At 39.7% G+C, this 26,276-nt stretch overlaps 1 long non-coding RNA gene across 10 annotated transcripts in view; it reads right to left on the bottom strand.

Annotated features, from left to right (window-relative positions):
* LOC309622884 overlaps positions 1 to 26,276 on the bottom strand; it is a 745,101-nt gene that overhangs the window by 555,894 nt on the left and 162,931 nt on the right. For 3 of the 10 annotated variants that reach the window (XR_014241173.1, XR_014241179.1, XR_014241182.1), the window contains one exon: positions 1,153 to 4,646. The exons of 3 other annotated variants lie outside the window; for them this stretch is intronic. This is a non-coding gene — a long non-coding RNA (uncharacterized lncRNA). Of the gene's footprint in view, positions 1 to 1,152; positions 4,647 to 4,822; positions 10,243 to 13,278; positions 16,351 to 26,276 lie in introns of those variants that run through there. 4 more of the 10 variants (XR_014241180.1, XR_014241181.1, XR_014241183.1 and 1 more) reach the window with 4 other exon arrangements.

Below are 26,276 nucleotides of genomic sequence, written 5' to 3'. Positions count from 1 at the left end.
AAAGGCAGAGCCAAAATTTACCTATGTACATATGTGATCCATTTCATGCACCTTACCGGTTGGAGTCACTGAAGACTTCAATTCTTTTCTAGGAAGAGATGTTGGGATGACCTTTTATCACATTACATTAGCCCTTAATCCACGACCAGACTCACCTCCCACACTTGTGTCATGCCTTCAGTAGGGACCTACTGAAGTGACTGTAAATCACATTGAAAAATTTCTCCACCCAAGCCCTTAAAACCCCTTACTTTACATAATCATTCAATGGTACACCCCCAAGGACCCTCAGAGATCATCACTCAGTGCCCTCCTTTCACAAATACAAAAACAAGACTCAGAGGTGAAGTGACTACAACAAAGACACACAGCCAGGTCCCAGCCCAGCCAAGTCTAGAAAAATCCAGCTCTCCAAATTCCCTGCTACCATTTTGTGCTGTCATCTTTCACCAGGATTAATGGTACAGTTGGTATTCCACCTTCCATCCCTCGTTCCCAATGTATGTGCCCATGTGACAACAGGGAAGCATTCACCACAAATCTGACAAGCTGACACCTGCCACCCATGAGAACACCCATTTTCCAGCATCACACATAGCTGTCCTAAGTATAGGGCATCCCTCTCTTCTTCCCACTCTATTTTTGCAGCCTATCCTTGCCCTCTTGTTATGCTTTGGGACTATGCTTAACCAGCATGCTAAAGCATAAATCCATTGTGGATGTTTATCCTCTTATCTATAGGCTTTTGTCACTGGGTTCTGTGATGTAAGGGTCATGAAGAGGATGAGTGTCCATTTATTCATTTAGTAACAGGCACTGGGCTGTGTGCTGGAGTACAGTGAAACACCAGATGTGAACCAAAGTCCAGAATGAGACACAAATATTAAACAGGAAAGCACACCAACAAATAAAATGATCGTGAAAATGCAATGAAGGAAACCAAACAGGGTGCTATGGAGAGAATAATAGGAAAGATTTACCTAGTATCAAGTACTCAGGACAAGGTCTCTCTGAGGGGGCAATCTCTGAGCAGATGCCTAAAAAATGCTTGAGTTTTCCATAAGAAAACACAGATACTTCTCATAATTCTGTCCCTGGTCTCCATTCCAGGTTTCAGCTTGTCCCAAATCATGTTTAATATTTTTTAATTATAAAAATAAGATATATTCATTGTAGAACATTTAGAAACTCAAAAAAAAGATAAAAAGAAGAAAAATTAAATTGCCCACACATACTCCTATTATTGCTAACTGGTATACATATATATACATAAATATATATAAAACTATAAAAAGGAAAGCTTTATTATTGAAAAATGTATGGACATGGTAAAAAAAAATGCAAGACATAGAAATTGGTATAATAAAAATTAAGTTACTTCTCTACTCTAGCCACTACCACCCCCAGATTTATTCCCCAGAGTAATCATTTTTTGTGTAGACTTCAAGATTTATATATATATATATATTTTTTTTTTTTTTTACATAAAATGGTATCATTCTATAGACCCTATTCTGCTCCTTGCTTTATCATTTAACAATATATCCTGAAGAAGCAAGTATAGATAATCTTTTTTAATGACTATTATTTTTACATAGCTGAGACCACTTTGTATATTAATCTTACATCCTGCTTTTTTACTTAATATTACAGCATTAAAAATTCTTACTTCATTTAAAATGACTTGCAAAAATTTAAAAAAAAATTTAATGACTGCAAAACATTCTACTATATGAGTAAACCATAATTTATATAAACACTACCTAATTATGAATATATGGAATATTTTAGAAAATTTTATTAATGGCTTGAAAGAACATTATGCATAAAGCCTTTACTGTGTTTCTCTACTTACAGAATCTTGAATTCATTTCTATAAAAATTTATTGAGACTTCTCATGAACACAGCATTGTTCTCTAGTCTACTGTGATACCAAAGACAGATATGATGTACATATTAATATGTTTAAGAATAAAAATATGCACTGTGCTATACACAGATGCTCTCTGGATGTTCCCATCTCCAAGTGGCCTCAATCAGCTCTACTCTAGGAGCAAGATTAATGCTTGTTCTTGTTATTTTTGCTGTCTGACTTGTTCCTCCCATAACTAATATTTGCCCACCAATAGTGATACGATAAAGAGAATCAAGGGCTCAGACAAGGGAGCAAAGGAGGCCACTTGGCCATCTTAGATTCTAAGACTGGGTCTCCTTCTGTTTTAGGAAAAATGTGTCCTCCATGTGACCCAGAGAGTTCTACATTACGGTAGAGGGCTAAAACCCAAGCTCATAATAAAGTGTCCTTTTATCTGGCCCTTTTGGGGGCACATATCTTTTGGGAACCTTGTTGGGATTAGGGGGGAGTAGCTGAGAAGAGACAGAATTTGGATGCCTACCTAATAATACCTCCACTCAATAGTTCTCTATCCACTTGTACATAATTACTAGCTCAGCATATATGAATGTAGGTTCTGGAGCCAGAGGGTCACTACTTCCTAGACAAATTATTTAACCTCTCTGTAGGTCTAATTTCTTCATCATTAAAATGGTGATGATAATAAAACCTACCACATAGGACTAATATGAGAATTTCTTGAGTTAATTTGAGGTAAGTAATTTAGAACTATGCCTGGCACATTAGAAGTACTTAATGTTTATCATTATAATTCGTAACAGGTGAAAAATGAAGTTGAGCACTAAAGTTTTAAAAAAACTCATTAAATTCCAACATCATGCCAGAAAAGGCCCAAAAGGAATCAAATATTTCACAAAATCAACTGTAAATATTCAACATTTCTCAATATATTATTTGAGCATGGGATCAGGGGAACATGGTTGGAATAAAGTAGTGAAGCTTTGCTTGATGTGTTGAAATATGAAGACCAAGGACTACACCAAGCCATATCGACTTCCCTTCATCTAGCACATGAATTCATGATTGAGGAGACACTCATTATTTCAATTGTCCAATCATTTCAATTATCCAATCTTATTTCTAACTCTTCTAGGAAGGGGTTGGGGTATAAATTTCTCTCAAAGGCACTCCAGGTGGAGGGAATAATGTTAGCCAAGCATGGAAGTATACTGTGTGCTCAAAGGATGACAAATGGCTCACTGGAGATGATACTGGAGACTTTCACATGGTTGAAACCAGAAACTAGCAGAAGAAGATGACCCTAGGAAGACTGGAATTAAGTCAAAATATGCAGGGCCTCTAGGGTCATGTGGAAGTGATTACATTTATCCAACAAATGTAAGAAAAGGGATAACTTTTCATATTTCTATTTTTAAATAACATTATATGTGGCCATGTGGAGAATGTACCAAATGGCAGAAAAATTAGAGGCAAAAAGGCTTAAGGTTGTTATTAAGAATCCAGGTGAGAGATGATGAGAATTTAAGGGAGGGTGATGAAAAATTCAAGAGGAAGAGAGGAGGGCATCGAGAGACATTTCAGAGAGAGAAGCAATGGGTCTTAGTGACTGTTTAACGTCATGGGCAAAAGAAAAAGAGAGAAGAGCTAAAGTTGTTCTGAAGCATCATGTGGGAAAGACAAGAGATTAGAGCACAGCACAGTGAAGGGTTGGTGCTTAGGAAATGTTCATTGCAAATGGCAGTGTTGAGAAGGGCATGTTCTAGTTGTGTTGAGCCGCAGAGGAATCCCTGGATATCTGAGTCATTGGGTTGCCCTGGGGTCAGGAGATACATGAAGTGGAGAGAAAATCATTGAACTCAGAGATGGAGGATGTGCCAGAGATAGTCTTTATCCATTTGACTATTGTGCCAAGTGTTGTTTTTGCCAGTAAGAATTTCCTTTCATTGCCTTCCAATGCTGTGACATTCTCCCAAACCCTCCACATCGCCTCTCTCTGCCTCCCACCAAGAGTGATGTGTCATTCCCCTGTACCCCAAGGTACCCAGCATGTATGATCACACAATGTTATAATTATCTACTCCTCTACCTATTTTCCTCTAGACTATGAGCTTCTTACTGGCAACATGTCTTATTTACCTCCATAATACCAATACCTAGCACAATGTCCAGCACACAAGTTGAAATCCGAATTCTTTGATGCAGGATCCCTTTGTTGCCTAATACACAAAGATAATCACGTGCAGTTTCATAAGCCCTTCACAGACAGTTGCAATGTTAATGTCCCTTGACCTACTGAAATTGATAGGAGATGTATAGTCTGACCAATTTTAATCAAGACACTCAGATGTTGTCTGCTGTCCTCTAAGTGCACTGTACACCCATCTGCCTTTTCTCATATTCCTGCCACAACCATCTTGTTATCTCTATTTCTGGAGTCCCACAATAAAAAATTTTTTAAATCTTTACCCTACCAATACCCAGAAAAATAACAACAAAGAAAGCGGAGGCCAAATTCAAAATGAAAAGCTGATGACAAGCAATATATTTTTCTATTTTAATTATTTTATTCATAAACCTGTTAGAGATCCAAACGAATTGTAAAGACTATGCCAGGATTTCGAGATTTAATTTGGGTTTTACAAGCAGTGAAAGCAAATGAGGCATTCATCTCAAAGTAATTTCTCAACTGGTATTATCGTCCTCGGTGCATTGACAAGGAAACCAAGTCACAGAATGGAGACGTAAATAGTCCAAAGTCACGTGCAGAATCTGAGGAGAATAGGAAAGGGAATAGAATTCCTGATTCTGAAGACAGACCAGTGGCTCTTAACCTTCCGTGGACAGGAAAACCACCTGGCACTCTTGTTCTAAATGCAGATTCCTAGACCCCAGCCCGGACCTGGCAAAGCAGACTCAGGAAGCTGCACTTTTCCAGGCTTCCAGGTGATTCTTATGAACACCTAAATTTGAGTGCACTGAGAGCCAATGGTCAGGGGTCAGAAGCCACACCGTGAGGCACACTGTGCCAGATTCTTCAAATGGTTCTGCTCCATTTGGCTGAATCAGAATGCCACTTTGTGAACAGTCTCAAGGAAGGCAGCCAGCAGGGATTATGAGAGGCTCCTCCCAGTAAGGCCCTGGGCTCTTCACCATGTTCCATCTTAACCAAGCCAGGCCTGGCAAAAAGGAACCAGCCCCACACACACCCATCCCCATTCCCAACACCAGTGCGCCAACAGGAGAACTTTCCCTTTGGTCCTGCTTCTGAAGGGCTCCTGCGATGGGACAGCTCCCCATTCCCAATCCTTCCTGCAAGTTTTTTTTTTTTCCTCTGTACAATTAATTAGCTAATAATTTTTGCTTCTGATCCATTCCTCATTAAAAAGCTGAATCCCCGAGTTGGGGCTGTCGGAACAAAGGTGGGAGAATTTATGTCTTAATTTTGGTTCATTATGGCAGGAAGCCTCTTGCTCCCATCACTCTCCCTCCTCAGCCTCTCCCCTCTGAGTTCTGACGGCTCTGTGACCCTAAATGCCTCTTTCGAGGCAGCTACCATGGAGGCACTGTCTCTGCCCTTTATCTTCTGCCACCTCATTAAGAGAAATGAACCTGAGTCTGAGAAAGACGACACAGGGGAAATAAAAATGTAATCCCTTGGTGCCACCTATAATGAATTGTTATGAAAACCATGAAAATATCTGTCTGCGGATATTGTTCTTTGATTTGAAGTCAGTGTTGTAAGTGGTAATTTTTGTCATTAAAGCTGTTAATCTGCTCAGAGCTCCTCATAAGTTTTTATGAAGAAAAACATCCCTGCTGCCTCCCTGCTCATTGCAGGGTACTTTGGAGGCCAACACACACGCAGAGCACCGTGGAATAATTAGCTTTAATTATGGCTGATACGGCTGTCTGTTGAAAGTGGAGGGACTTCACGCTGCTAGGACTGGAGATGGGAACTGCTCAGCCTTTGCAAGGCCAGAGGAGAGGGGCCTATGACTTTGAGTCTGCGATCCCAACCACTGCCAACCAAAGACACCAGGCACCACACCCCAGCTGGGGCAGGTACACTCTGGCCACCACATGCTCATACCCAAGCATGGACATGCACACTCACGTGCGCACACACGCACACACAACTTTACCTCCCTCATCCCTCAATTATCTTGCCCAAGTTCAACCACCACAAACATCCATACTACTCCATTATCCACATACACTAACCACAGTATATGTATACCAAGTCATGACAAGACATGCACCAACTAAGACAGGCACCACAGAAACTCAGAATACACAGCCTGCTACATTCAGCTTTATTACATGCATACCCCGATTTCCTCAGCCACAACCCACACCAACCACAACACACATACACCCACCATGACATGGGTGCCTAGATATATAAAACCAACCCCAAATCAATACGTATCACCTATGAAACACATACCTGTGCATTGGCTCTAAGAGGCAACCATATCATAAGTTCTGGAGGAGCAAAATGTTCTTGACCTCAGAGAACTCATTATACCATCAGAAATGAGCATTTAGACTGAAAACAACTGGCAATTCATTTAGCATCTATTGATGCACTGAGCATTGATTATGTGTCAAGCACAGGGCTAGGCACAATGGAGCCTTTACAGATAAATAAGACAGGGTCTATACCTCAAGAAGCTTGTGGTAGACACAGATTGCCTTTCAAGAAATAATTTGTCCACCAGCTGGGAGTGCTGTCTGCAGAGAGCCTTTAGCTGTCTGCTGCTCCAGAGATTACATCAGCTGCAGCAAGTTGCTTCACCCAAGCTCACTCTCTGTCCAGGGAGGTGACATCTGATGACTGATCGCTGTACGGGGGTAAGAGCCTGGCCACTTCAGTCAATGCCAGACAACTCTGACCGGCCACAGCTTCCCTCATCAGTGGAAGTTCTAGTAAGGTCTACATCTCAGGTCAGTTTCTCCCTCTGCCCACTCCTCCTTTGTTTTTCTCCCTTCCACAGATGTTGGTCCAAAGGGCACTGCCTAATAAACATCCTATCCCACTCAACTCCATCTCAGAGTCTGCTTCCCAGAGAATGCAACCATGACAGAGCTAAATTCAGCACTATGGATGCTATCTACCAAGTAAGAGTACCAGAGAGTAAGTGCTAAAGAGACTCTTCAGAAACAGAGAGGAATTGAGTCGTGAGAGAAGGATTTCTGAAGAAGGTAACATTGAAACTCGGTCTGGAATAACTGTTAGCATTACACAGCGGAGGAAACATAGAACTTTTTAGAGAAAAACAACTTGGGTGGGAAGTACAAAGTGTGTTCTTACCTCAGGGAAATAGTGAGACGTAAAAGTGAAAGCAAACTGTGGATGGAGCTTGAATTGAAATTTTTTAAAAGAGTTTCATTTCATCTGTTAGACCAATTGATCTCAACACTTGGCACTGCAGATTAATCACAAGGGGTACGTAACCCAAAAGTACGTCCAGCATGGTTATAATTATAGTCATGGGGGGACATCATAAATTGAGGAATATTAAAAAAGAGAGAGCGCTGGTTATGGTCATATTCCAAAAGGCTAGCAACCATTGCTATAGCAAAGGCAATATTAGAGTTCTCCCACTCAGGTCCTCCAGGCCATCCATCCAACCATTCATCAATTCAATATATATCGGGAACATACTATGGGCAAGTCACGTTCCAAATAAGTGCCCTCATGACATTTACTCTCTAGCTGTGAAGACAGACATTAAGCCAAGAAGTGAACAAAAATATAGAAATGATTTCATTTCAGTTGTGATAGTAATTGTGAATACAGTGTGTAATATGAACAGATCAGAAGGTTCAAACTGACCTAAATTGGGGCAGGTCATCAGTCAAAGAAGTTTTCCCTGAAAAATTAAAATTTTAAACTGTGGGACCATTTTAGTACTCATTACTTAGCTGGGTCCTCAGAGTGCAGAGGTGAATAAGACCTGCCCCTTCTTGAAAACATAGAACGGGAGAGAAATGCAAAACTGTAGAACTGAAGACAAATTTTGCCTATTTCACAACTTTTCCATAGGAAAGCACCTACATGGAAAAGGAAAAGCAGTTAATGCCATTTGCTTTGTCATAGTAACAGGGGGCATTGTGGATGGATTGCACATAATGTGTTTATTCCTCCTCAGAGAATATATCCTGGGAAGTGATGGCCTGAGCTGGATTCCTAGTATCAGGTCGACCAAGGTTCATACTCTGCTCAAGTCCTGGGGTGATGCTGGGGCGAGGGATCACCAGGGCACTGCAACATTAGAAGCAGGAGCTAAAGTCCTACTGCCACTTCTGGGGTCTGGCCACCCCCACCCCCATCCCAGTCCCCCAGCATTTTGCCTCATGTTACCAGGGACTTTGCATGGATGAAGGCTTTGTCCCCAGGAGATTGAATTTAGAGACATTTGAAGTTCTCCCTTTGTTCCATTTCAACAGTATTCAAAAATATATAGCTTTGGTGCTGCTTTGAACTAATTTCCTAGGGAGTTTTAAAAAAGAGAAAAAAGGCCTTTTCTTTGACTCATCACTCAATTAAAAAATAACATTTGGGTTTGGTTTGAGAGTTCAAAAAATTAGTATTCATTTTTTCAGTGATTCATTTAATCAGTTCAAGTTCCTGTAGATGGCCTAACCCAGAAGAATCTATACAATGAGGTGTTGTGGTTGCTTAGGATTCATCCAAACTTCCCAACTACTCCTTCTTAGGCCTGGGTTTATGGGCTCAGGGGGGTATGGGAAGATGGCCCCAGTCTGAGTAAATGAGAAAAGTGACGTTTACTAAAGGGAACGACGAACAAATCACACTATAAACTTTTAACTAAACTAGGAATCAAAGGAAACTTTCTTAATATTTAAAGTATATATCAGACACTAACAGCAAACATGTATAATGCATAATGGTGACATAATAAGGATGCCTCTATTAAAATTAGGAACAAGCAAAAAGTGTTACTATCACAGTTATTGAGATTTGTTCTGGAGGTCTTAGCAAATGCAGTAAAACAAGAAAAAGAATGTTGAATAAACAACGTAAAGGAAAGGACAAAATTATTATTATTTGCAATCATAACTATCTTCCTAGAAAATCCAAGGGAATTAACTGAAAAACTAAACTAGTAAAGGAGTTCAACGTGAGGTAAGATGCAAGACAAATAAACAAAAATTAATAGCTTTCGTGTACACCTGCTATTATCCACTGGAAAATTTCGTATTGAACAAAGATCCCATTTACATAGAATAAAAATGTAAAATTCCTAAGAATAACTTAACAAAAAAAGATCAAGACCTATATTTTTAAAAATCTTTTAAATAAACACAGGCATGATAGAAAAGCATCAAATACCCTGAAGCTTAAATGCATGATACCCTACAGGGATCATGGATTTGAATACCCTTCTGTCATTAATTTTTATTCTTGGTGAATTCTCTACTCAAAAATAATGATTTTGCTTCATTAACAATCAGATCTTTCCAGCCTTGGGTCATGGAGAACAATAGAATGCAGTTTTAACCTTTTGTCTGCTGAAAGCCAATCAAAGGATATGGCTCCAAGGTTGCTGTAGCTCTGACCAACAACAGAGCCACCTAACTATTCAAAAACACTTGTACTCATCTGAGAAGCTTGAAGATAAATGCCATAGATTGAAAGTTAATGAATGAAAGTTTACATATAATATAAACACATTAATTATTTGTTAAATGAATAATTCTTTTTACAATGTGTCCAAAATTGTCATGTCTCGATTATAACAATAAAACTACTTAATTTTACATGGCACCTTCACATGCAATGTCTGACTTCATCATCTCAAAAACTCTGTAAAGTGAGTAGTACAAGTGTGATTTTTAAATACTAGTATATATGAAGCATATATGCTGCTTCATGGCATACACAGTGTGCTAAACCTTTTACATACAATAACTCATTCAATGATGTCTCATGGCATCTCTCTGAGATCGATGTTATTATTATGATGCTTATTTTATGGATAAGGAAACTGAGGCTCAGATAGGTTGAAAATCTAATTACAGAGCCAGTAAGGGGCAGAGCTATGATGAGTCCAGCTAAGTATGCCTTGAGAAGCTTCACTCAATCCTTACACTATGCTTCCTCTGATAGTGGTGGCATTATTATGACACTTATCACAATCAGCAGCAGCAGCAGCAGTATTATTACCTATTGCATTAGTTTGATAAGGCTGCCATGACAGAATAAAACAGATTTGGTGGCTTAAACAACAGAAATTTATTTTCTTACAGTTCTGTAGGCTCTGAATTCAAGATTCAAGGTGCCAGCAGAGCTGGTTTCTGGTGAGGTCTCTTTCCTTGGCTCACAGATAGCAGCCTTCTGCAATTTTACATAACACACGTAAAATTCCTCGCATGGCCTTTCCTTAGTGTGTGCACACCTTGATATCTCTTTCTCTTCTAATAAGGACACCAGTGCTATTGGATAAGGTCCCCATCCTTATGACCTCATTTAACCTTAATTACATACTAAAAGGCCCTATCTTCAAATACAGTCCTATTGAGGGTTAGAGCTTCAACCCATGAATTTCAGTCCATAATATCTATACTTAAAGATAAGGACACTGAGGTGCAGAGAAGTTAATGGACTTGCTAAGAGCATACAACTATAAAGCAGAGGAACTTCAGCTCAAACCTAGATGCATCCCAAGTCTAAAACCCATGTTCCTTCCACTTCCCCACAGTAATTATTCACACTGTGGGAAGGGAAGTAGTATGTAAACAATGTAAAAGAACAGATAATACAAAATTCATTTTCATTCTGCTTTGGAACACTCAGGATACATTTTCATACCCTGTTTTACCTTCATCATTATTTCTAAACTGCTACTAAAGTAAGTTTGCATTGCTTTACTGTGTCTTCACCCCTAAGCCCAACCTGAGAACAAAGAGGGTAGCCCAAAACCAAATTGACATGCACTGCAAAGACAGCAGGATATTTAAAATCTACCAAAGCTAACCACACACATATAAACCAAAACTGACTACATGTACTTTGATATACTCAGAGAGAAAGGGCTACATAAATTCAAATTGCCATCCTACTTAGATTTCTAATTCAACTTCACAGGGTCCTAGGATGCAGGTACAGAATTATTTTCCAGATATGTTCATTCACTTATTTATTCGAGTAGCATTTACTGAGCAGGTCCACCAATCAGTCAATCCCAAACTAACTCATTTAATCAATAGATGGCAGTTGCTCTTCTTACTTTCCCACAGATACAGACTCTTCTGGTCAGGAAAGGGACCTTTCTTGGGGTCTTCCCCACCCATACCCTTCCACTCCCAATCCCTAGACACCAAATTAAGATGATCTATCTCTGGCAATAGGTATTGTTATTGGGCTTATTTTACAGACAGGAAAACTGGACAGAAGGGATGAAGTTCAATGTCACACAACTTATAAGTGGTAGTATCAGGATTAGAAACCAAGCAGCCAAGTACCAGAGCCTACACTTCTATCTGCTATGCTATATATACTTCTTTGTATGCTATATTTCTTCAATTTGTTTATCAACATAAGAACTGAAGGAATGTTTAGGCTTGCAAAGTTTAGGAAGACTTACCTAAAGAAGAGAATTCTTAAGCTGTAAAGACAAGGCCTGAGAAGTCAAGGAATTTGTCCAAGGACTTGTGTCCAAGAACATGGATTCCTTGCCTTACTATCCTGACCCACTTTCAGGGATCTATCACTCCCACAATCCTGGGACCATGGTCTGGAAGGTAAGAGGAATATAAGCCCAAGCCCACTATCCATTGTCCACTTGAGCACGGCACCCCCTCCGTGGGTCAGGGCGATCACAGGGAGAGCGTGCATATCCTGCACAGTGCCCCATTATGGGCAATTCCCCCTGATGGGGGGAGGTTAAGAATAAAAAATAAATATAATAGATGAATTAATGTATAATATGTACAAAGGTGCTAAGTGCTAAGGAAAAGAAAACAGAGTAAAGTAAATGCGATACAGAGTGCTGCCTGTGAAGGTGAAGGAGGGGAAGAAATTACAGCTTTAACTAGTGTGGTCAGGATGAGCCTCAATGAGAAGGTGACATCTGAGCAAAGACCTAAAGGAGACAAAGCACATTGCCACGCTGATATCTGAACAACAGGTATTCCAGGCAGAGTGAACAGCATGCTGCAAAGGCCCCAAGGGGAGTGGAGAGAGAGACCTGTTAGGAAGTTACTGCAGTATCCAAGCTAGAGACAGTAGTGGCTGGAGTGGCAGCAATGGAGGTAGTGACAAGTGGTTGAATTCCGGATATATTTTAAAGGCCAAGTCCACAGTATTTCCTGACAGAATTCACTGTGGGATGTGAGAGACAAAGTATTCAAGCTTGTCTCCAAGCTTTGGGTTTGAGCACATGGAAGGATGGAGATGCTATCAACTGAGAAGGAAAAGGCTGTGGATAAAGCAGGTTTGGGGTGGAGGCAGAAAGGAAGATCAGGAATTCGGTTTTGGACAAGTTGAGTTTGAGATGCCTATCAGATAACCAAATGAAGAAGCTGAGTAGCCTGTAGAATATATGAGTCTGAGGTTCAGGAGAGAACTCTGGCTGAAGATATAAATTTGAAAGTCATCAGCATAGAGATGGCATTTAAAGCCAGGCAACTAGCAAAACTCTCCAAGTGAGCAAATGAAGATAGAAAAAAAAAAGGAAGACTAAGGACAAAGCCCTGGGGCCACTCCAACATTCAGTGGTCAGGAAGAGGAGAAAGAGGAAAGGAGATTTGGAAGCAGCAGCCAGTGAGGTGGGAGGAGAACCAAGCAAGTGTGTGGTGCTCTGGAAGCCAAAGGAAGTGTATCAAGAAGGGGGAGGCGTTCAGTTACATCAAGGAGGAAGCATTCAGCTGTACCAAAAGCTGCTGATATGAAAACCATAATTCAAAAAGAGTCATGTACCACAATGTTCATTGCAGCTTTATTTACAATAGCCAGGACATGGAAGCAACCTAAATGTCCATCGACAGATGAATGGATAAAGAAGATGTGGCACATACATACAATGGAATATTACTCAGTCATAAAAAGAAATGAAATTGAGTTAGTTGTAGTGAGGTGGATGGACCTAGAGTCTTTCACACAGAGTGCAGTAAGTCAGAAAGAGAAAAAACAAATACCGTATGCTAACACATATATATGGAATCTAAAAAAAAAAAAAAAAAAAGGTACTGATGAACCTAGTGGCGGGGCAGGAATAAAGACATAGACATAGAGAATGGACTTGAGGACACGGGGCGGGGTCAGGGGGAAGCTGGGTCGAAGTGTGAGTAGCATCGACAGATATGCACTACCAAATGTAAAATAGACAGCTAGTGGGAAGCAGCTGCATAGCACAGGGAGATCAGTTCGGTGCTTTGTGACCACCTAGAGGGGTGGGATAGGGAGGGTGGGAGGGAGGCTCAAGAGGAAGGGGATATGGGGATATATGTAAGCATATGGCTGATTCACTTTGTTGTACAACAGAAACTAACACAGTATTGTGAAGCAATTATACTCAAATAAAGATCTATTTTTAAAAAAGGCTGATAGGTCACATAATATGAGTTCTGAAAAATGACCACTAAATTAAGCAATAATTACCTTCTGTTAAGGTATCCAAATTAGGTCACTTGGATACCTTAACAGAAACCATTTTGATGGAGAGATAGGGTGCAAGAGCTTTGACTGGGGTGGGCTTAAGAGAGAAAGGGAGAGGAGAAAATGAAGACAGCACGAGGGAGCAAAGAAATGGGGTCACAATTAGCATGAAAGGTGGAATCAAGAAAAAGATTTTTTAAGATGTGAAAAATAACAGCATATTTAAAAGCTGATGGGAATGATCCAGTAAAGAGGAAGAGATTGAGGCTGTAGGTAAGAGAAGGGGAAATAATGCCCCTGAGTAGGAAAGAGGGGGTAGGGTTAGGGCACAAGTGAAGGGATTAGCTTTAGATAGAAGCATGAGTAACTCATTTATTATAACAGACCCAAGACACAGTATAGCGATGCAGATGCTGGTGGATGGGGTAACATATAGGTGCTGGGGAGAGGAGTTATCAATAAATAAAGTCTAAAGAAGGAAGCAGGGCCAGACCATGAAGGACCATGTAAACTTCCATAAGTGGTCCAGACCTCATTCTGAGTACAATGTACAGCAACATTAAACTTTTAGGCAGATTTTCACTTTATAAAACTTATTCCCAGGAATATGTAGAATAGATTTGAGGTGGACAAGGGAACCCAAAGGCAGAGAGACCAGTTAGGAAGATGTTGAAGATGTCTAGATGGGAGAAGATACTTATTAACATAAATAATGGCCATAGGAATAGAAAGAAGTTGTAGAATTTTAAAGCAATGGGCTCCAAAGAACCTGATAATCAACTGAATATGATAAAAGGGGAGTGCGGGTCAGAAAATGACCTCAGTTGCCTGGCTCGAGGAACTGGAAAGAGACATGCCATTCACTAAGGAATTCAGAGGAAGAACATGATTGGGATAGAAAATAAATAGCTAGTTTCTAAACCTATTGGGTTTTAGACATCTATGGGGTACTCACAGTGAGGATGTCTCCAGGTTATGGAAAATGTAGAGCAGGAGCTGAGCAAAGACCTCTGAATTGGAGCTAAAGATTTGTGAGTCATTCTGGACACTCACGTCTGTTAACATACAGAGGATCTAAGGAATTAGTTGATGTGTAGAATGTTGTCTGCTCCTGCACTCAATGGTCCAGTCCACTCTGCTTTCACAGGACTTCTCCCTTTGATTTTAGTTGTCACCCTGATGTCAATGGGACCTGCTTTTAATCTGCCTTTATTTTACATTTGCTGTATCTGTGTAAAAGCATGAATGTAACTAGTTCTGCAAAATAAAATAATGAGTCTGCCACAGTAACTCAGAGACCTTTTCCACTTTCATTTTTATGGATATGTTCTTCCTAGATAACATTTTAGACAAAAGGATGTTACTATAAAATGCATTCTAGTTCTTAACTATAAGCAACTTTTTTATCATATGCTACTGTGGATGAAACAAGCATTCTTTGTCTCCATCTATAAGATTAGCAAAAAAGCTAATTATCTAAAGCAGTGTTTCCTAGAAAGTAAACACATAGCCCTCCCTATGGACTCGAAATGCTTTTAGGTGATGTGGGAGATCATTTTAGATGGTACATAAACATGGCACTAAATACCGCTGACTGTCATTGAAAGAAAGTTTATTTCATTTTCCAATTTCTTTCAATTCTCCCAACAAAGCCAACATAAGGGGAAGGACTCACTTTGATGCTAGTGTGTCCTTAATTCTTACTAATATCCCTTCATAACAGAGATAAAAGAGGGTTTGGGTTCAGAGTCTTCCACAAACCACAGTCTCTAATTAAAATTCAATAATTTTGTTTCATTTCAATTGTATTAATTTTTATACTTCTATTTATGTCAAATGGTTTCCATTTAGAGCATGGATACCAAATGTCCTTCTAAAATAGATTAAGTATTTTAAGTTGAATTAATTTCAAGAAAGATATTTAGTAAAAGATGGTTCTTAGATGTGTCCCAAACTATGAAGATGGTAGTATTAACAGATAATTTCCAGCAAAAAAGTAAAATTATGACTCATATACATATAAAATAACACATGTTAAATATTATTTATTATTTAACTCATTACTTAAGTGAGCAAACCAGGCAGATAATATAACCAGTTCAAAGGAAAATCTGAAGAAGCACAAATTTGTATGACTTAAGAGAAAGTTAGACTGAATGTAGAAGTGGACACAAAACTGATTTTTGAATGGAGTGTTGGGTGGGGAAAAGGGTTATCTCTCCATTGGACAGAAATCATTTGCATATCAAGAAAACAATTACTTTGCTTCGCTGTTATCTATAATTTTCAAAGTAATAAATAGTTCAAGGGCAGTGAAAGGCTAGAATCAAACAGCCTGGAAGGGTGTGCTCTGAACAATGTAAAGTAGTTTTCCATTGAAACAAGACAATTTATAGTCCAAATCCTAGGGAGGCAGTACTGAATAGATGAAAAGCTACATAGTGAGGTCTGGAAATTTGGAGTCTTGACCCTGCAACTATATGAGCTTGGGCAAGTGACTTTCTTCCCTTTTGGCCTCAGATTACTTGTCTGTAAACAAAGGACCTGGACAAGACACTTTCCAAGGATTCTACGTGTTATAAAATTCTCAAATTCATGAGACTTGAATGCCCAGGACTTTAGCTGCCTAAGAGTGGCATTTTGAAACAGTACCTCTTATTTGTAGGCTTCTCAACCTGGACTGACCTGTTCACCAGCCTTCCCAGAGCAGAATCGAGAAGCTGCCTCTGTTTACTCAGACCAGAGTGTAGTCAATGGACAGGTATTCAGTGATCACCATTCATACACTAACAGCTTTGTTAGAAAGAGGATGTTTTCCTTTGTGTTCATCTTGTAATTAAGACTTCGCTGAAATCCAAAAAATATACTTAACTTATCACCATCATTCATCATTATTACTATCATTAATAACCAGAAAAGAAGTCCCAGCTTCCACTGGCTACCATATCACATCATTAACTTCCTTCTCCCCGACCTAGCTGCAGGTCCCACTCCTGCTTGGAAAGCTCCTGTGCCATGGAAGGCATTAACATAGCTATTTTAATTTGATATGAGAATTTCAGAGATGCACAGTTCAATTTTTATACCCCCTTCTGGGTTTTTCTGGACCATCGTTTTGAGGAAGCTGGATTAATATCATTTGCATTGAGTTCAATCCATTCCCTCCTCAAATTACAGGGCATAGGGACAAGGGCAGAGGTTAAGAGGACTATATTCCATGACCTCACACCAGGAAAGAATTCAGGGAGAGCCAAATACTGCCTTTTTCTCCTCAAACACTATTCCTATATTCTCTTGATACCCTGCAAGAGCTGGGATGAAAAACTAAGAAGGTGGGCCCTGCTGCCAGCAAGCCTTGAATCTGTTGCTTAACTCAAGCAAGTTCATTCATTTCTCTGCACCTCGGTTTCCTGATCTGTTAAAAAAAAAATTAGAACATCGACTACACCTCAATAAAAAATAATAATAAAATAAAATTTTTAAATAATAAAAATTAAAATTTTAAAAATTATAATAGAATCACAGGGTTCTTGTGTAAGGCTTAAAATTAGTCATGTAAAACACTGAGTACAATGTCAGTAAGCACCCAATGTCACCTGTTGTTGCAGTTGTTGTAGTTGCCATGACCCTGGCTAAATGCACTTGGAATTGGAAACCAGAAGTGACCATAAAAATAAGCATTCTTAAAAAAAAAAAAAAAAGCATACTTTCATTCAGTTTTTATTACTCTCCATTATAAAAATTGTAATACAAGTTTATTAACATTTATAGTCAGTGTTGGAAAGGATATACACCAAAGTACTAGGAGTAAATCTCTGAAGTATAGGATTAGGAGAATTTCAATATATACTTGCAACACTGCAGGGTTTTATTTAATAACAAATATATATCATTATTATAGATATTTTTAAAGATTTTCCTTTTGAAAAAACTGAGACGTAAGCACCATGAGTATATGATAAACAACTTGCAAAAACAGACAAAGAGAGAAGAAAAGAGGCATCTTCCTACCACTTCAACTATCCTTGTTCTGATTCCTCTGAAAACCCAGAAAGGTTGGAGTCCTGCAGAATGTTAATAAAGGATCCTAGATACAAGTGTAAGAACTCTGGAAAGCTGCAGTTCTTAATATGCAGAAGATTGTGAATCCCACTAAGTGTCTGATGAAACCTGTGGACCTTCCTCCAAGGGACAGCACATACATGAAATAGCTGTACACAACTGCAGGGTGGTCCAAAGCCTCCTTAGATTTGCAGAGGTACAACAAACCCTAATACTAATGTCCATGGAACACCACTAACAATACCTCCACCCGTCTGCCTATGTGATTAAAGGAACACCAAGAAGGTCCCATGACAAAAATATCTTCCACACAGGCCTGATTCTGGCGCCTCTCATGATTAGGAATTCCTTTGTATCAAGGCATCATTACCTATAAAACTACAAGCATCCCTGAGAAATATAACACTGTAAGTTTCTACCATTTTTTCATTCATTTTTCCAACATATATTTACTGAGCACGTATTTTATTCTAGGCAATAGGGTAAACAAGTCAGCTCTCTTTGAACTCAGAGTCTACTGTGTAGGAGAGGAATGACAGAGAGATGAACAATAGACATGTAAACTAACTGGTGCCATAACTGGTTAACGATGAAAAAGTAATTGGCTATGAAGAAAACAAAGTAATGGAATAGGAAGACTTGGGGGAAGTACAACTTTACAGAGGGTGCTCAAGAAGGCTTTCTGTAGACCTGCCTGGTGAGAATAAACCAGCTGTACTGAAATATGTGAAGAAAGACATTTCATGCCAGTCATAAAAATGTTCATTGAATCCACATATTACATTTTTTCTCAGATGAAGGCAGTTTCTAAAAATACGAAGAAAGCAAGTCCAGAAAAGAAGATATTGCAGAGAGAGAAGGAAGGCGACAACCACAGGAGAGTCACAAGTAGGGAGAAAGACTGAGAAAGGTGGGTAGAGAAAAGAAGTGAAAGGCCAGACCTGACATTTGATTATAGTTTAGAATACTTAGAATCTTTTTAGCTCCAAGTAACACACATCTGACTCAAACTGGCTGAAACAATAAGAAATTTTACTGGCTAACACAGGTGGAAATTCAGAAGTAATGCAGGATTTGGGTATGACACCATCAGGGCTCCAGCTCTGTTTTCCTTTGATTCTCAAGCCCTGTCCTCCTCAGTAGAGACAGAGACAGAGACAGAAAGGGATAGAGATAGAGAGAGAGAGAGACAGAGATAGAGATAGAGACAGAGATTGATATCAGTAGAAATATAGATGATAGAAAGGAATAGAAATATACACAGGTGTCAATATAGGTATATATATATATATATGTTCTAGTATGTCCAGGCTTTTCTATCCCCTTTGCTCCCAAAAATGTTTCTGGCTTTGCTCACTTGGTTTCTTTTACTCCCCAGATCTTTGAGACATGTTCTGCTACCGTCAGACTAGTTCTTTAGATTTTGTGATAGGAGTGGGTAAGGGTGGATGGACAAAGGGCACAGAGGCTAGAACTAGAAATGAAGTTTTTCTGGGAATTTTATAAAATTATAGAAAAAGGAGAAGCCAAAAGGTATGAGGCAATTAGATGATTAGATAAAAGGGTATTTTTAAAAGAGCTTTTGGGGTACATGTATCCCCTTCTTAATGTCTGAGCAATTTAAATAAAGAACTTGAATTGTTTGGGATTGATTTTTTTGTCTGTCTTTTTAACTAACTTCTTTGCAACACAACTCTGAGACTGGACCCTGGTTTAGTAGGGTTACACACTCACTCACAAACACACACACACACAGAAATTGCAAAAGCTCAACAACCCTGTTTCTCACACCCCTTGGGAACAAGGTGGTCAAGATCTGCTCCAATGCTGACCTTGTCTAGGCAGGTCAGGAGAAAAGAGACTGGAATTTTGGCAAGCCACTTTTTAAAGGTCATTGACCTCTGGTTTACACTACAGTTCAAACCATGAACTCTGTACTATAAATCATTACTATTAAAAACAGCTTGGTGTAGTTAAAAAAGGTCCTGGATTTATGAGCAGGAGACATGGGCTAAAATGCTGTTCCATACCTCACTAGCTGAGTGATCTTCAGTACATTTCTTTTTTTTTTGTTTTTGTTTTTTTGTTTTTATGGCCCTATTACTAATTTGTTCCCAAACTTCTGTTAGAACTTTATTTATTTATTCATTTATTATTATTTTTTTTTTTGGCTGTGTTGGGTCTTCGTTTCTGTGCGAGGGCTTTCTCTAGTTGCGGCGAGTGGGGGCCACTCTTCATCGCGGTGCGCGGGCCTCTCACTGTCGCGGCCTCTCTTGTTGCAGAGCACAGGCTCCAGACGCGCAGGCTCAGTAGTTGTGGCTCACGGGTCCAGTTGCTCCGCGGCATGTGGGATCGTCCCAGACCAGGGCTCGAACCCGTGTCCCCTGCATTGGCAGGCAGATTCTCAACCACTGCACCACCAGGGAAGCCCTTTAGTACATTTCTTAACATCCCTTTAACATCTGTAAAAGGGGCATAATAGTACCTACTTTACTACGTTAGTGCAACTGTGATTTCATTGAGTATATGGGTTTATACACTGGACTATTCCTTATTCATTTCTGTATCCTTAAGACGTAGCTCATGGATGACAAATGCACAGTCCCAGTGTTGCAACTCCCTATCCGTGGAAAACACAGTTAACAAATAATAGTAGTTTGTTCCACTAAACCTGGCACATAGGGCACTAAGTCAGTAAATATTTGTTGAGCGCATGAATGAATGGACAGAGTGCTCTAGGCAGTCACAACCAACTGATCAGAGCTGGCTCCTGAGACGAAGCTCAACGGCTATCCCTGGCTCTAGCCTTTATTCTAGTATTATCACAATGTTTGTAACTGATTGCTTGCCCATACCCTATAGACCAGAGACTCACTACCTATTTTTGTAAATAAAATTTTATTAGAACACAGACACACTCATTTGTTTACATATTGTCCATTGTTGCTATCACACTACAATGGCAGAGTTGAGTAGTTGTAACAGAGCCCATACGGCACACAAAGCCTAAAGTGTTTATTATTTGGGCTTTTACAGAAAAAAAAAAAAATAATGGCTAACTCCTGCTCTAGACCATGACCTCTTTAAAGGTAGTGGCTATGTGCTTCATCTTCTTATCCCCAGCATCTTTCAAAGGACAGGCACTTGGAAAATGTTAACTGAATTAACACATGTTGGGAATTCCTAAAAAGGATGTTGGTTGACCTGAAATGATGAGTTCACTACAACTAGCCATTCGGTTTTCTCTCAGGAATCTCAGGTGGTGGAAAACAAGACAGTCTACTTTCATAAGGAGAAGGGCCATGGCAAGCAGATGAGACCCAAAGACCAAATGCCAAGTAGTGGCCTAGAGCTCTTGGGCAGGGTGGAATTGAAGGAAACAGAAGAGTGCAGACTAAGAGAAGAGCATGGAGAGAACACGAAGGAGAAGTCCAAAGTCAAAATGGTCTCCCAACTACTTTGCTGGAAACCAGCACAGCCTAATAAATGGACAGTTGACCCTTGAACCACATAAGTTTGATCTGTTGGGTCCACTTATAAGTGAATTTTTTTCAATAGTAATTACTGCACGATCCACAGATGGTTGAATCCACAGATGTGGAACCTCAGATACAGAGGAACCACAGCTGGGGAAAACCACGTGTAGGGTGGGCCAACTATAAGTTATACATAGATTTTCGACTGTGTGGAATGTCAGCGCCCCTAACCCCCCATGTTGTTCAAGGGTCAACTGTATTTTGGTTAAGAACCTCAAAGAGTTGTCTGTGGGCAACTTACATCAGAATCACCGGAAGAGTTTGTTAACATAAAAATTCCCAGGAATCATCTCAGACTTAAGAAGTCATGAACCCTAGCGGGCGGGGGCCAGGAATCTGCATGGTTAACAAACTCCCCAGGTACTTTTTATACCCACTAATTTTTAGAACTGACCTAGAGAATATACTCTTTTCCCAAGTGAGAATTCCTAGGAAATATTTATCTCAGATGGCTCCCTTGTCACACATATTTTCCATTTAAAGACTTTAAGATCAATGCATTCTCACTGAAGATTTGAGTACTTTCTGTTGAGAAACACTTTTACTGTGCACATACAATGGCAAATGTCCTATCAAGTCAACCAAAGATACCAGATAAAGCTTTGCTTCAATGAATTGGCCAGTCAAAAACTGATTGATGATCCCAGAGTCTCATGGAGACATAGGCCCAGAGAGAGACAAGGACAGTTGGGGTGGGGGTGGGGGGGTGGAATACATGATGGAATGACTATATCTTATTGGAAAGTATCTGTACCCCAAAATAACCAAGATAAATGATTTGTGATTGTGACATAGGACAAAGAATTTCGGTATAACAGAGTTGACTACGGAAAAAATGCAACCAGTACAGTAAATCACTCTATGGGGAAAAACAAAAGGAAACAGTTCAGAATAAGTACCTCTAGAGATAAAAATCACCTCTCTTAAGATATTTTTGTGAAAAAACAAATTTCCTTAGAAATATTAGGAAATAATTTACAGTAGGAAAAAAAGCCATTATAAACCAAATGGCCTTCCTACATGATAGCAAAGTATATCTTTAACATGGGTTCATTATACCTTATTTACTATTAATTCTAACTAGGTTTTCATTTGCTGCCAAGGCTTGGCCCCAAGAGTGTTAACACTAAAGCTAACCCTTTCTTCTCAAGGCTGTAAATGTCCCTGAAAGGGGTTAAGAAATAAAGATAGACTCCTCCCCCACTCCTGCCTCTGGGACTCATTTCCTGACTTTTCAATGGCAGTCATTCATTACTTGTGTACCTGGGGTATCAAGCCACCTGCCAACTATTCCCAGTCGGATCCTGGAAGCAGAATTCAGAAACTGCATATATTCCAGAGAATTATTATTTATTTTTAAATGAACTGCAAAATGAGTAAAATTTTATTGGGAAAACAGAATAATCAGCTAGGAAAATGAATGATTTTTGATTGCTAAATCACTCCCTACACCAAAAGATGAACCAAAGATTCCAGATGAACCAAAGATTAAAGTGCAAAATATGAAACCATAAAGATTCTAGAAGAAAACACTGGGGGAAATGTTATATTTAATGTTGTAATTTTAATTTTTCTATAAAATTCAGATGCCAAAATGATGTATAGATGATTTTCACTCCACAAAATCCTGCATGAAAGAAAATATCGGGGGGAAAAGTCAAAGATAAATAACAAACTGGAGGAAAACTAGGTCACAATGCATATCATAAACCAATAGATATTTTCATTAATATACAAAGACTCCTTAGAAATCAATCAGAAAAATCCAACTACCAAAGGAAGAATAGGCAAAGACATATACACTTCATAGAAAATAAGCTAAAATGATTTGCAAGCATATTAAATTTATTCAACTTCCCCATAATAAGAGAAATGAACACTAAAAACCATACTGAGATACCATCTTTCACCTATCAGATTGACAAAGAGCAAAAAAAAAATTACAGCTACTTGTATTGAAGGTAGGAAAATAGATGCTTTTAACACCTTATTGATGGGAACGTGAACTGACTTAACCTCTGAGAAAGACAATTTGGTAATGTTTACCAAAATTTTAAACTTCAACTCAATAATTAAAGTTCTAATGATTCATCTTGAAATTTACCTAAACTTGTGCACGATAACCAGAATTGTTATTATATCATTGTTTATATTAGCAAAAGATTGAAACATCCTGCATGTTCATCAACAGAGGGCTGGTAAAAGGAATTATGGTAAATACATAAAGTAGAACATACTATGAAGCTACTAAAATTAAAGAGGTAACTGTATAATTATGTGCATAAATCAAAATATATATTAAGCAAAAAAGGTGTGAAATAACATTGTATTCATATATGATTATACATGCACAGAATATTTCTAGCAGGAAACAAAACAAACAGGTAACAGTGGTTGCCTCTGGGGAGAAATGGGTGGTTGGGGAATAAGGGTGAGAGAGTGACTCTTCAAGATATATCTTTTTTGTATCTTTTGAATTCTGAACCATGGGCAAGTACTACCTATTCAAAAGATATTTTTTAAAGAGCTGCAAGAAAATTAGACAAATATCCAAACCCTCTCATCATATTCTAGGCAGGTCTTTACCTGCATGATTTCAGTATTATCATCAGGTGAGAAATTTCTAAAAGATACCAGTGTTCTGCTTTATTTTTCCCTCCTCCCCTTTTCCAAACATGTATTCAGATCCTTAATAATTCCTTGCCTTAGGGAGTACACCAGGGTAGAAAACAGAAGCTGTTTAGGTCAATGATTCTTCCATCTTTTGTAAAAGCCCCAGCACTTTGAAGGGATTATGGCAGTAGACCCCAAAGGGGAGGGAAGAGGTGCTTTTGAGGATAATAAGAGTAGAGAGGGAAGAAGAAAGTTTCTATAATCAGAAAGAGGTTAAGTTCAGGCAGCATGAACAGTAAAGCTCCTAGGGATGGCTATTTGGTGGGCAAAGGGGGTCCCAGGCTTATCAAAGAGTCCTAAACCCCAAGAACCAGCAACTAAAGGGCCTGTGGAAGCAGTGAGAGCTAACCTATGGAGACCAATGGGGCCACCCCTAGCTGGCATTAAGGTAAAGCCTACGACCTTGGCAAATACCTCGGTGCGGGTCGGGGAGCAGCAGGGAAGGTTTAAAGGAACTCCCATAGCGACTGAAGTTGGACTTCCCTCCAGTCATCAGGATGCAGGGCTTATAGTTGGATTTAAGTTGATTTATCACATAGCTGATTTTGTGGGTGGAGATTCCTCCACACTATGTAACGGGATGCATTGTAAATCAGCTGGTGTATAGTAGACACTCAATACATTAGTCCCACTGCCTAACGTCTTTTTGTTTTAAATAAATTTATTTATTTATTTGTTTATTTATGGCCACAGTGGGTCTTCGTTGCTGCACGTGGGCTTTTCTCTGGTTGCGGTGAGCCGGGGCTACTCTTTGTTGCCGTGCCTGGGCTTCTCATTGCAGTGGCTTCTCTTGTTGTGGAGCACGGGCTCTAGGCGGGGGGGGCTTCAGTAGTTGTGGCGTGTGGGCTCAGCAGTTGTGGCTCGCAGGCTCTAGAGTGCAGGTTCAGTAGTTGTGGCGCACGGGCTTAGTTGCTCCACGGCATGTGGGATCTTCCTGGACCAGGGCTCGAACCCGTGTCCCCTGCATTGGCAGGTGGATTCTTAACCACTGCACCACCAGGGAAGTCCCTAATGTCTTTTTTGATGCTACTGTGTGGAAACATCTTTCTCTTCTCTTTTTCGTCCCTCAAATCCTTCCTTGTTTCTTATGCTCTACCTTTGCCTTTGTTTTTTCCTATCTCTTTTTACTTTCCTGCTGCCCAAGATATAGACATAACAAAGGCACAAGCAAGGATTATTTGGCATGACCAGAATCACTAAAAGATGAAGATGCTCTCTTGAGCTTACCAAAACCATGCCCCATAATCTAAGAAATTTTCTCAAAATGCCTGCCTCTTCTGGCCAAATTTCTCCACGAAGCTGGAGAAGACATTAACACTGAGGGAGATGATGAAGCTGAACCTCTGAGACTTCACAGGAACCTTCTAGAGAGGGCTAGTTCTCCTTCAGCTAAATGTGGAACTGGCCCTGAACACAACGGTGCTTTTGAACACCAGTTCAGGGAACTGGTCCTTCTCAGGTCCTCACAAGGAGAGAGTATGGGGACTATTAAGAAACCCCAGCATCATTAATCATCAAAGAAATGCCACTTGGCTGTCTGAAGACACATAATGAAAAAATGGGGAAAGTGACTGGGGCACTGAGACCCTGGGGGTATAGGGAGTCCCCTGCAGTGCTTAATTTAATGGGCAATGAAAGGCCCATTTTCTCAAGGGCCTAAGGGTTTCAAAAACATTTTTCAATCGTGTGTTTTCATTTCAGTGATAATTTCAAAAGAAAAAAAAAAGGTCTACCAACTACAAGACCAAAACTTCTCTTTAGCAGTGACAATTTGTAGTTGAAAGTTTACTAAGTCAGTATTTCCCAAATAGGGGTTGTTTTCTCTACAGTTGAGAGAATTTTTCTCCTTTAAAAGGTGTTCATACATTACACATGTTTAAGAAGCCTGGTTTTAAACACTGTCTTTTCAGGAAAGTGAAATAAAATGTGAATGTTCCCATGCTCTCCCATCAGTGTCTTAGCACTAATTAAGTAACAGCCAGCCACACCTTTGGAAAGCAGGGTCCTGGAGGAGCAGGGAAGCCTTGGAGGAGGAGCGGTAGAGAATATGGCATAGCCAGGTGAGACATGAGGAAGAGGGCACTGAGAAAGAGAAGGGTGGGCACCAACGAGCAGAGGAGGGTCTTGCAAAAGGCTGCTGAAGTACCGTCTAACATAATGTCAGAAATCAACCTAACAGACTGGTCCATGGAGGACCCTGTGGCACCACCCGGAACTTGAGAACTGCATCCACCAGGACAAGCCCTCTCCCCAACCCAGTGTGTTCCAACGTCCAGTGTATATACCAGCATCCCACAAGCCCAAAACACAGAATAGCCTGGGAGTGCTGTTCTTCTCTTTCTAAACCCCATTCATTCTTCAAGGCTTACCTTTTCCCTGACCTCACCCCAATATATCATACCACTTGGGCCATATACTTTATCACTTATCCATAAACTGTTTGAATTGCTCACTGTTGATCAACCTATATTCCTTTTGCCTACCCAAGAATTCTGCAAGACC

The sequence above is a fragment of the Balaenoptera borealis genome (genome assembly GCF_965194805.1).
Source record: "Balaenoptera borealis genome assembly, chromosome: 2".
NCBI lineage: Eukaryota > Metazoa > Chordata > Mammalia > Artiodactyla > Balaenopteridae > Balaenoptera > Balaenoptera borealis.
Note: the sequence above shows the minus strand (reverse complement) of the source record. Positions and strands in the feature narration are given on the sequence as shown.